Source organism: Carassius carassius, chromosome 32, assembly GCF_963082965.1.
Source record: "Carassius carassius chromosome 32, fCarCar2.1, whole genome shotgun sequence".
NCBI classification, from domain to species: domain Eukaryota; kingdom Metazoa; phylum Chordata; class Actinopteri; order Cypriniformes; family Cyprinidae; genus Carassius; species Carassius carassius.
Window position 1 is genome coordinate 26,144,188 of NC_081786.1, and position 12,795 is coordinate 26,156,982.

A 12,795-nucleotide genomic window follows, 5' to 3' on the forward strand; every position below is an offset into this window, starting at 1 on the left:
AGAAACTATAAAAAATATATAAACATGAGTATGTTGTCTTGACCTGCTAACATCTCGTAATACTCTGGGGTTAGGTTTAGGTTTCATTTAGTTAAAGACTAAATGAAAGATAAATATTAATTATTCCTTCACTGAAAAATACATGAAGCGAAAACATGAGAGTATTCAGAAATGTCATGTCTATAGATCCAAAAGAACGAATGCAAAATCCAAAAATCCCATCTCATTTTGCACCACAGAAGTAAACTTATTTATGTTAATGTCCGAGAATTCATGACCTGCTATTGGTTAATAACTAGAATAAAGACGTTGCACCACAAACCAATATGTTTATGATTGTGATAATACATTAAAATGATATGATAACAAATGCCAGTTTGCAATATCACGCAGCATAATGGAAGTTTTTTGTACAGCTACATTAACCTGAAGCAAATGACACCAGAAGCCTTGCATATTCAAAAATAAAAAATAATAAATCACTACAGCCGCACCCACTCTTACATAAGAAATAACGTGGACAACAGTTATAATATACTTCATGTTTTATTTTACATTATGGCTTAATAAGTAAGTGATCAGACTGGGTTCTCCTAATCTCAGTACAGATGGATTGACCAAGTCTCAATGACCATATGTCTCTGCACTCAAGACACCCCTGTCAAATGTAAACTGATGGAATATTTCAACACCATATAATACTAATGTTGACACTCTGTGATCATCACCAAAAGCACATTTTTCCATCTCAATCTAACCGACATACTGACAATTCAATCTGAACACACTGACCAGAGTTCAATCAATCACAGACCTGCCCTCTGTAGAAGGCTTTAGTTTAAAATGAACTGTAGTCAAAGATGTTTCAATGATTCAGACAGCAATAAGATAAAGTTACCCAGCAACAGCAGTAAGGCACTAAGCCTACACCTGCAGCCGTTTTTTTTTTTTTTTTTCCTTTAATCCAGTTAGAGGCAACAAAGGCAAGAATGAATAAGACAGACAAAAACACCTTTCTCTTACCTTTGTGGAAAAGCTTTAATCTATAATGCTTTGAAATGCAAGACGAATGCAGTCCGTCTGATCTCAACCTCAGTTCCCATAGAAAGACGCATACTTAAACAAGACAAAATGACTTACACAAAACCACACGCGCACACGTGGAAACTCCCTTCCAGGCTGTGAGTGACTCCTGCTCTGCTCCGACATGAGGGGAAACTCTGATGTCTCCTGCTGCAAACAAGCCAGTGTTTTTTTGTTTTTAGGTAGCATAAACTCTTTGAGAAGTGCACCTGAAGTTACATCTCACACATTCTTCAGGCAAAGCTGAGGAGAGAAGCTGAACCTCCTGCAGTTTTCATTGGGGGTTTAGCGCTAACCGAATATTACCATGTCCACAGTGCTATCTGACCCTGAACAGCACCATCACCCCCACACTTAGGGGCAGTCTCCAGCCCGCCTGAAAGACGAGGACAGGAGGAAGGGCAGATGGAAAAAAGGGGGGAAGGACGGGTAAAGGAGGAGGGGTTAAAGCGGGATTCGTTTTCAACTCCATGAGGAACCAAATCCCAAAATCTGATTACAGTGAGGTTTGATGTCAGTATACATACTGTTTGTTTGTTTGTTTGGTTTTTTTTGGGGGGGGTGGCATAATCTCAATTCTAACCTGCTCCCTCAAAACACTCTTCATTCCTTCTCACCTGAGATCAAACAAAACATTCATTCAAACTGTCTCAATTAGAAAACCACAATGTAATGCATACAAAAATAAGATCACCAACAAGACAAGTTTGTTGTAAAATACCACTTGTTGGTGCTATAACTTAATGAATGAATGAATAAATAAATAAAAGCCAAAACGTATCCCAAGCAAGTATATATAAATGAAAGGCATCCTTTATATTTTATGAGCAGTGCTATAACTGATCTAAAAATAACTAAAAATTTCAATTCTATATTCATATTCGTTTCTTTGAATTATTAAATAATGGCATTTGTAATTAAAACACCACAAGACAATTTGAAATCTGATTTAAATTTGTGACCTTTTTGTGAAACTTAGTGACCCAAGATATACATCTTATATGCAAGACAGCTTTATTTAATTATTTATTTATTCACTTTGGAGTGGAATCACTCTCTTTTAGGTTTGACCACACTTGATATTGAAGGAGGGGTAACTAGAAAGTTACAGTGAGTTTTTAATGCGAGCAGTGATACAAAGCATGTTGCTGCAGGAACGTGTTAATTTGATAAAATAATTCACTTTATCACACCTGGTTGAAACGTGTAATATTTTATTATAAATATCTACCAAGTTCAGTGTGCAAGCCAACAAAAACAGCAGTTCAAGACTGTTTAGCATTTTATTTTGATTCAGAATTAAATGAAAAATCTTTGTGGGTTCTGCAGTGTGATGTTAGTAATGACACGCTCAGTAAGACTTTATTCAAAAACATACACTTTGCTTTGCTTGTGTTTATTGCAGATAAGATAAAACATTTCTGTACAGCCTCCACAATTTACTATTTTCATAAAGAGAAGAATCAAATGGATGATCCGAATGAGTAGATCATGTTTTAAATGTCTTCATGTAGTGACTGGTGATTAGTTCAACACGGAAAAAGCACGATGAGTAAAGAGGATCAGGGTGACAATAAAGAGTCGCTATTGTGAATGGTGAGCTGGTGCCTTTGAAATGAGAATGTCTTTGTGGGGATTAGGGACACAAGGTCATACATATTCTAAAGACATGATCCTGCTAATTACACTCAGAACAATACATTTTGTCCTTTACTGGGCTGTGCACAAAGCTAATTAACAGCATCTGTCAGTACAATCAAAAGTGCACTAGCTAACATTAAAGAGAGCAAGAACTCTTCTTCACTTCCATGAGTTTTATTTAGCTTTAGTTTGACAAACACAAGCTTCACAGATCAAATGATTTTATTAGCTTCAGCATATGGAACCTTAATTGAACAAATAGAGACTGAAAGGTCTGGACAGCCATCCTGACCACCATTAATCGTTAGTCTGGTCTTTCAGCACAACAGAGGATAAAAACATCAGCTGTGTAAAATTTCAATACATTTTTATACACTAAAACTAAAACAAGGATTTTCAATGTGATAAGGCCTTTTAAGTAAAAATGCTTTTACACAACAAATGATAAATAAAATGTCTAACTTTACTGTTTTATGCTCCGATCCACACGGTCAAAAAAAGTGCAAAAGATGTACCTTTAAAGAGATACTTCACCACAAAAATGTTTGTCATTAATCACTAACCCCAATGTCATACCCCCACCGTAAAAGCATCTTTCATTTTTGAAAAACAATTTAAGATATTTTGGAAGAAAACCGGGAGGCTCCTCGGTGTCCGTTGCGCCACAAGGATGTTTTCTTTCAAATCAAAGCATAAATACACGTAGAAACAGCACATCCTTGTGGCGCGGCTGATACAGAAGTGCGTAGGCAGTTTGAGTGATGTGGAGAGACACAGAGGAGACTGTTGACCAAGGAATTGTTTAATAAATTTGTTATTTTTGTTTTATTCTCATACAAAAAGTATTCTTGTCGCTTCATAGCATAACGGTTGAAACACTGATGGCAGATGGACTATTCTGACGATGCTTTTCATAGGCGGAGCATGTGTAAGGCTGGGGAAGGCTTAGCCACGTATGGGTACTTGGGGAAAAAATGCCACTTAATTTGACAAAAAAAATGCACCTGCACAAACAAATATAATCTATTACGTCTGTTGCTAACAAAGTGAATATGAATAGTGTCGAATGCGGCATTAAATTAAGATCTTCTCATGTTGCGCCTTATTTTATTTTAGCTGTTTTTACAGTGTTGCGCATTTTAACCAGTCACACACAATTCTGTTGAGTTCAGGAATGCAACGGCAAAACAGAAGCGTTCAGATGGCTCCTCGCTGAAACTCATCAGTTTTGTTGAGCGCGTGCACGTTCGCTGACTGAATTCAGAACTCTTGCGAATTCCCTCATCATAAACAACAAAGCGCAGATGTATGTACAAAGTACTAAGAGATTAATTTCACAGTTTATACAGCTTTAGTGATTGTAACGATAGTTTTGTTTTGTTTTTTTGAGAAAATCAGCCGAAACAATAACTATAAAAATAACTTGAATCTTTAGAGTGCTTAAACTCGCGATAGATCAATGTTAGTGATAATGTATAAATAATTTATTCGCTGTTTGAATAACCGTGGAAAGGAAACATTATATAATTATACATTTCTGATGCTATTATTAAATTCTCTAATAATAATCTAAAATCTCGTTAAATATAAATTATGTCCCTTTAAAAAAAAAATTTGATTTACCCTTCATGATACCCATATCTGGTTCTTGCCAAAAAAGATGCATTTATGATATTTAATATATTATTTCAATATAAAAATATGTTTGATTTTAATGTACTGGACTGTTTTAGTGCCTAAAACACAACAGAGTACAATTAATTTCTACTTAACTATAATTGAGATATTTGTAAATTAGATCAAGTAATACTGGGTGAATAGTTTTTTTGTATTATTCCTCACCTCCAGGTATTTTAATAAAGGGACTCGCTATGGCTTTATTGTTTATTCAGCTTTTAGAAACTCCCTAATGCTTGCTCTCTTACACTGCATACTCCTGGATGAGGCATGCGCAGTGATAAAAATATGAAAAATGCCTAAGTAAACAGTCATAAATGCCAGAATATAAAATGAGTTATTTTATGCATTTAAATGTTTTCATTTTTGCATATTTTCTAGTATAAGTGCACTGTGCTCACATTTATTAGTGTGTTAAATTACAAATAAAAAATATATATCATCTTGTGCCTTATATGGTAATCTGGAATTGCAGAATATATTTTATTAGTACATGCATTTGAGAGACGTTCTTCTGTGCTGCGTACATGCAGTTTGCAGTTTTAATCCCCTTTTTGGTGATTTCATGACTTAGCTGACGACAGAACGAGGTATGTAGCCTATGCTCAAAGTTTCTTGTGCAGTTTATTTATGAGGTTTATATATGTGGCGTGCGCCACATATCTGCGTACTGTTGAAGAGTGTGCGCTGTGAGCACAGTAAAACGGCTGGTGGGACAGGCAAGTGTGTTTTACTGACAAATAGTCTAACAATATCTCATCAAACTGCAGTTCACAGTTGTTCTACTGAAGCTCATTTGGCTGCTGTAGATTTTCTGCGCTCATTTGACTCACGCCTGATGCTGAGGTGAAGCTTAAGTGCGCATCTGAAAATTCTCCCGTTTGATGTGGTCATAGCCTAAAGAGATATGGCTGTTCCGCATCTAAATTAGGGATGGGCGTTTTCCACAAATATCCCATTTGAATATATGAGCTCACAAAAAACGAATATTCGAATATTCGTTTATTTAAATTAGGTTTAATGAGTCAGACGTTATTTTTCAGCAACATTTGTTTTCGTCATTTTGAACAAGCTTACAATACGCTTGTACATTACACATCATGTTTTGTAGCTGAAAACCTTTAACAATGCGTGCAAACAAACAAAAGTACAGATTAAAAGCAAAAAAAAAAGTGAACAAAGAAAAAACGTAAAGCAGCCTGCAGCAATTAGGCTATTGTACAGAATGTAGCTTACACTTAACTTTTAAACTGTCAGCAAATCTTTTTTGCGTTTTTTCTATTGTTTCAAATGTTCTTGTTAAGAAATACGGGCATGTAAAACATGATTGGGGGAAAGTCGGCTCCTTAGTCTGTTAACAATAAGGCCGGCCGCGGAGAAAACGCGCTCTGACGGCACAGACGTTGTCGGGACTCACAAATAACGGTGTGCTAAGCGAATACGTTTTGTGAAGCGCTTCGTGTTTTCGTTTCACCACTGAATGGGATCCTCATCTGGTGGAATACATGGCTCCAGCAAGAACTGTTCCCACTCGTCTCGGCTGGACTCTCTGTAATCATCGCTGGAGAACTTTCCAACGAGTGGGCATTGCATCTTCATCGTGGCGACTGCATCCGCACCACTCGCATCAAGGAAAATGTTCTGATAATGTTCAAAAAAGTTTTTTTTTCTTACTTCTTCTCTCATGTTTTCATCGAGAAACATGAGATGTTTGTGCCGAGGGTCTAGGCTAGACGCGAGAAGAGGAGTTTTCACTGCATTCTCCAAGTTAGCAATGTTTATTCGTTGCTTGAGAGATGCTGCAACAATGTTCTTGGATCACTTTCTGTGATTCTCCACGGCATATTTGAAGTAGCCTACTGTAGAAGACCGCAGTTCTTTTAGGGGGCGTTCACATATCACGTCTTTTGCATGCTCAAGTTCGTTATTTCCAATGTAGGCGCGCGGTATGCGCGCTCATAATGGAAGCGGCGCGGTCGCGATGCGCACGCGGTGCGACGCGGTCCCGTTATTTCCAGGCGCGTCCGCACAGCATCGAGTTAAAAACATCTCAACTTTCAGAATGCCACAAGCGCACCGCAGGTCATGTGACAAGAACTAAACATTCAGCTTCATCCTTTCCCGTAACAACGTTGAAAGCTCAGCCAAGATGAAGGAACAGCTGATCATAGCTGTATATGGATTGCCATTTTGAAATAAATTTAGTAGCAGAGCTACTGAAAGCGATTTTTTTTGTGCTGCAAATCCATTTATCCTTTGCTGAAATTTCCGTCTTCGTGGAGAGAACGCGTCGCCTCAGGAGCGCTTCTGCCCGAGCGCTTTGGAAAGAAGGAGAAAGCCGCTCACATAGCCTTTTCCACGCCTTATTAAGGCGCGATATGTGAATGGCCCCTTAATCATTCATTAATTATTTTTTGCTTGCATACACCTTCAAATATGCCGTGGAGAATCACAGAAAGTGACCAAATTAGGTTTTATTGTGAACATTTTTTTTTTTTTTTTGCGAAATTCGAATATCATTTTTATTTATCGAATAATTAGAGCAGAACGAATATTCGAATGTTCGACTATCCGTGCACATCCCTAATCTAAAAAAAACCATTTCTTGTCAAGAAAAAAAATGGACAAAAGCTGCAGTTTTGAGTGGGGTGGCCAAAGGAGTGGCCACGCTTTCGTTAGTGGTGGCCACCCTGTTAATACATTTGTCTGCTTTTAGCCTTACCCTGGAGTTGGTACACCCTCCACCTATGATGTTTTTCATACTTTTCTGGACCTTGACCGTGTAACTTACTTGGCAGTCATAATCCTTCCGGTTTTCATCCAAAATATCTTAAATTGTGTTCCAAAGACAAACAAAGCTTTTACAGGTTTGGAACAACACGTGGGTAAGTGATTAATGACAAAATTTTCATTTTGGGGTTGAGTATCCCTTTAAGGTCATTTAGGTACTTCCCCAGTCATTAGCTGTTGTACCTTTAAAGGTACCATTTTTGGATGATGTATAGTTTAGTCAGCTGCTCATATTAGTAACTTATTTACAGTATTCTCACCCATAGTGACCACAATATTTTAATAACTCCACAATTATACAGTATATACAGTACAGCCCTATATTAAACGTAACACTTTCCTTTAAAACATAAAATATCTAATGGACTCGTTTTATACATTAAATCAAAATGGACTTTAAGACCAAGCGAAATTTCATTAAATGTTGAGACTTAATTATGTGCGATGCATAAAAGGCTTGCCACAGTATACAGTCATACAAGGGACATAATCAAACTTAAGTAAAAACAACGGTTTATGAGTAGCTCCAATGAAGTATTTGCAACCCATGATAAAAGAATCTAAATAAACATTGAAATTCAGATGTACTTTGCTGACATATCAAAGTTACACATGCAGCATAGCAGAATTACATTGACACCTGACAAGAACAACTGTGTAGTTCAGGAATTTTGTGGGGAAGCACAAAATGGTCATGATAAGTGTGTCAAATATTACGACAGTGAACCAAACACCAAAGGAGTATAAGTCTAGACCGAGCGGCAACCTCCCGCTCTCTCTCGTGAAGCCAACAAGGAAGTGACTAAAACTGTATTTCATCAACTGCCCGCTTGAGGCTGGCTGCAAAAGGGAGTCAGTCCCATAGACTCCCCATGTTAAAAAGCCCAACTTTACAGCCTGGTTCAAAAAATTATTTTGGTCTATATAGATTTTGCCCTTCATGACAACTGTGAGGGGGGTGACTTTTTTTTTTTATAACTCATCTGTTTAAATTATATTAAGCCATAAAGTTCAGCAAAATTAAGGGCATGGCCACTTGAGTGACAGGTCAAGTCAAGTCACCTTTATTCATATAGCGCTTTAAACAAAATACATTGCGTCAAAGCAACTGAACAACATTCATTAGGAAAACAGTGCGTCAATAATGCAAAATGATAGTTAAAGGCAGTTCATCATTGAATTCAGTGATGTCATCTCTGTTCAGTTTAAATAGTGTCTGTGCATTTTTTTTCAATCAAGTCAACGATATCGCTGTAGATGAAGTGACCCCAACTAAGCAAGGCAGAGGCGACAGCGGCAAGGAACCGTGCGGCAAAGTGGATTGTCACTGCAGACACTGCCTTCGAGCTAGGTGGGCGTGGCTTTAGCAACCAGATCCCGCCTTTTTGCCCATTTTCGATTGTCCGGGAGAGTTGTGTGGTGAAGTGCTGCCAAGATGGCGACAGCCCGCTCTACACACTTTGAGCTTCAAATACGCTCTTCAGGAGTCTACGGGTGACGTCATGGACACTACGTCCATGTTTTTATACAGTATTAACCAGTATTACATCTGTTTGACATTTCAGTCCATTCAAGTGTATTCAGTATTGGCACTAGGTTTCCTTCCCCAGGTTCTTTGCTTCAATCAGCTTGTATTCTTGTCAGTCTGTGTAGTTCATGATAGCTGTCAGACAGACACTGGAGAGACAAATCACACTCTTCACTCAACTCTCTAGCTGGAATTTGCTCTTTAAAGACCTAAATGTCAGCAGTGACCCCGAGAGCTATCATGTAGTTCCAGTCAGTCACTGACACGCACACAAAAAGCAAAATGACAATGGCTATAAACATCGGTGTGTCAGACCACATCATCAAACATCTAGAGTATCTCTTTTGATAGTTTGAGACTGTTTGTAACCGAGAAAGGATGAACTATGAGTAAACAGGAAGAAAGAATATGAAAAGCTAACATGCTTGCTAATTAATCACACTGCCAGACATTCTGGCCTCTGAGAAACAACGAGTGCCACAAAGGCAAATCTGTTACAGATGTGTGTGCACATATCACTTGAACCAAAAGCCAAATCTGTGATGTTTCAGTGATGGCTCAGAAGACCAAATACTGACAAATGAAGAGGAAGAGACATGAACACGAATGAATGTACTTCTTATGAAGTGAACCTTGTTTTGAAATTAATTGGGTGTAAAAAATTGTGCCCACAGACATGAGCCCTCACCCACTGCAATCTATCTCCACTGACACACTTGCTACACACGAAGGAACCTAAATCATATTATCTAAACCACTAAATGAATAAGGTTGACCTGACTTGCTCTGTGTTCTTTGTCGAGCAATCTGTCACGTCAAGGTGCTAGAGTCCAATGAAATCAATGTGGTCTGGCTGCTGGCTTTTCTGTCAATTCTCAGCAGTAAACCCCACTGAACCAGAGGGAGTCACTGAGCATGGATACAGGAGCATAAAATGGATACTTTACCCAAAAGTTAAAGTTCTTCCAAATCCATAAGACTTTGGTTATGTTCACATATTTTAATAAATACCCAACATTTTAAATATCCAAAAAAGACAAAACAATATAAAATGAATCTATATAAATTGAGCAGTTTAAACTAAGTCTTGAAGAAGAAAAAAATAAAAAGATACTATTGCTTTATTTGGTGAACAGATTTAATTTAAATCGTTTATTCACATTAGAAACACACATACAGCGCATCACATATGGTAAACATGGAAGCTCATGTGTGTGTGTTACGTGTGCAAGAGAAATGTACTCTATTGTATGCTTGTCAACAACTGCTTAGATGTAAATAAAAGTCTAAATGAAATATGGGCTTTATATTAAACAATCGTATATATTTACAATTTAAGATGTGATTAAAATGCTTGATTCAATATGATAAGTTTGAAGACGCATTTAAGTCCTTTTGCGTCTTCTAAGTTTTGTTTATCTGTAACTTCAATGGCAGGACGGAAATCATAATCTTAATTAAAGAAATAAAAAAACTTTTGCGTCGAAGATTAACCAAATCTTATAGTTTGGAATCGAATGACATGAAGGCGAGTAAATGACAGATTCTTACATTTTGGGTGAACTAACATCTGCAGTTAAACTGTCCTCTTCACTTTTAGAAATTACTTAATTTGCCATTTATTTTGTCATCCCTCTGTTCTTATTGTGTGATGAGACCTCTGAGGGAGGATGATAAAACCAGTTGGAAATAGACATGAACAAGCAGTAAAGCACAGTAGGTAGCGTTTAGAGAAAGACAGAAATAATGTGGTTACCCCATAAACAAAACCTTTTGTTTGTGACACCACTTGTCATGGAGAAGACAGGAAGTCAAACATTTACATGTTCTTAAAGCAATTTCGATTTTTGAACTCTCTATGGTGTTTATCAATAAACACCAAATACTTAAATACTTTCTCAAAATGGATTCTTCTTTCTTGATATTTTATTTTATAGTTCTGAGTGCCCTTTACAGTTGTGTTCTTTTGAAATATTTGTTTAGTTTGAACATTTAAATAAACCAAAACACAACATCTATAGATTTTTGAACGACGTCAGACACAAAGCAGGTTTCTCCTTGAAATCATCACAGAATACTTTTCTTTTCTTAGTTGATTTTGTCTAAAGGTTAAGTTAATGGCACTTAGAAACCACCTGTTATTTCTTGTTAGAATTTGTAGTCCTTTTCATTCAGAAATGCTGGTAAAGTTTCAGAAAACTTCCAGCAACTGTTCTGGAATTGTGTGATTTTGTGATTCTCAACTGAGTGATTCATTGTCTTTATTGTGTCTGAAAGATCAGGCTTTGTACCATGTTCAAAATACTTTGCACTGTTCTTTTGTTTTTGTTCTTTTTACACACAAGAAACATGTGTTCAAGTTTATTAATTAATATTATTTTTATTGGGTGGGAGGGGGTTGTTGCAATACTTTATCCTTTCCCAGCTTAATGTGGCAAAAAAAAAAGCTATTTTTGTTGGCCAAAACAAGTATAACAAGAGGAATTTTTAAAACATTTTTGTTAAACATTCAAAAACATTTGTTTAAATGTCACATGTCACCTTGTAGCTCAACCAATGCTTTGAGAAACTACTGTTTTTTTAAACAGAGAAGCATTGCTTGCAGTTGCAGCTGTGTTTGAAAACAACTTGGCAACAAAAATGTGTTTTAGAATTTGGTTTGAAACAATAAGTTAAACATGTTTTAAATTACTGGGTCCACATTTACAAAAACAAACACACACACCAAAAGCAGCGACGAAGACGTGACCTTCTCACCCAGAACGCAAAAGGTTAGGTGTTATACTAACACTGCAAGATAACAGCATGCCATGGCCTCATCACTAACGACTGCTTGATGTGTTTGTAAATATTCTTTAGGGCTTTCTTCTTCAGCTCAGACTTTCATGCATCTTTGAAACAACTTAAAGGCTGAATTTGTAATTCAGTTCAGTACAACAGCCATAGCATTTCACTAGAAGCGAGGCTAATTAAAATCTCAGAGCCAGATCAGATATGAATCTTGGACAGCAAAGGATATTCCTCAAAGGATAAACAATTCCATTAACAAAGGCCTTCTGATGTTTATAGTGCCTTATCTTTGTTTATGTTGAAGATCTTGTTAATGGAGATACAGTCAGGAGAGTGGAGCAGTGTTTATTTACTTTTATTTTTTCTTCCTTTTGTTTGATAATTTTATGGCTATCAGTGTGTGATAGCAGAAGTCAGAAGACTGCTAACACCTCTCCTTTTCAGCGGTCCAAGGTTTTCCTTAACCAAACCGACACAATATAAAACACACAACGCACGCCTCAATGTGTGTGAGGAATCCTCAAATGAGAGCGCTGCTGAGGTTATGAGACATTGTGTTTGCCCTGAAATAAACATGGATCGAAAAGATTTTAGAATAAATACCTTTCTTTAATAACTGTATGCATGTGGTCCAGATACAAGTGGTGATCATTTAAAGCTTAATATACAACAGTTAGGTCTGCAAGCTTGTTTGACAGGTTCATGCATTAATTCAGTCTAATGAGGCAGGTTTGACTAAGTGGGTAATGAAAACAGCAATCTACAGCAATACTGTAGATCTAGCACCTTGTTTTGATTAATACAAGGTACCTATTCAACATTCAAGACTCCAGAACTAATCACTATACTAATTAATAAACATTATTTATCTGTCTGATATGCTTTTTAAAGTACATCAAAAGGTTTTTTTGTTTTGTTTTTTTTATTTACATCCAATTATGCTGACAAGCACGACAAGGACGACAAGGACTGAAAAAAGAAAAAAAAAGAACATGATTTCTTTTTTTTTCTCTCCAGTTGAGACTAAATTAAATTTACACAAAGCTAGTATTGGACTTGAATAACAGAACATAACTCCAGCAAATGTTGAATAATTATAAGCAAGATACTACTTGGAAAAGTCTTAGAGGCACAATATAGTAGAGACTCCAGTTCCAACCGGACAGTGAGAATTTTTTTTTTTTTTACCCTTTCTACAGTTTAGAGTGAGCCTCTGCATCAAAACAACAGAACTTTACACTACAATCACTCAGAGTTATTTATTGTATGACCTTTCAGCACAATAT

General features: G+C 36.8%; 1 protein-coding gene across 3 annotated transcripts in view; it reads right to left on the reverse strand.

Moving 5' to 3' along the window:
- tiam2a (TIAM Rac1 associated GEF 2a) overlaps positions 1-12,795 on the reverse strand; it is an 80,725-nt gene that overhangs the window by 60,475 nt on the left and 7,455 nt on the right. The window contains exon 1 of one of the 3 annotated variants that reach the window (XM_059520842.1): positions 1,141-1,409. The exons of the other annotated variants lie outside the window; for them this stretch is intronic. The gene's annotated coding sequence lies outside the window, so the exon portion shown is untranslated. Of the gene's footprint in view, positions 1-1,140; positions 1,410-12,795 lie in introns of those variants that run through there. 3 annotated transcript variants of the gene reach the window in all.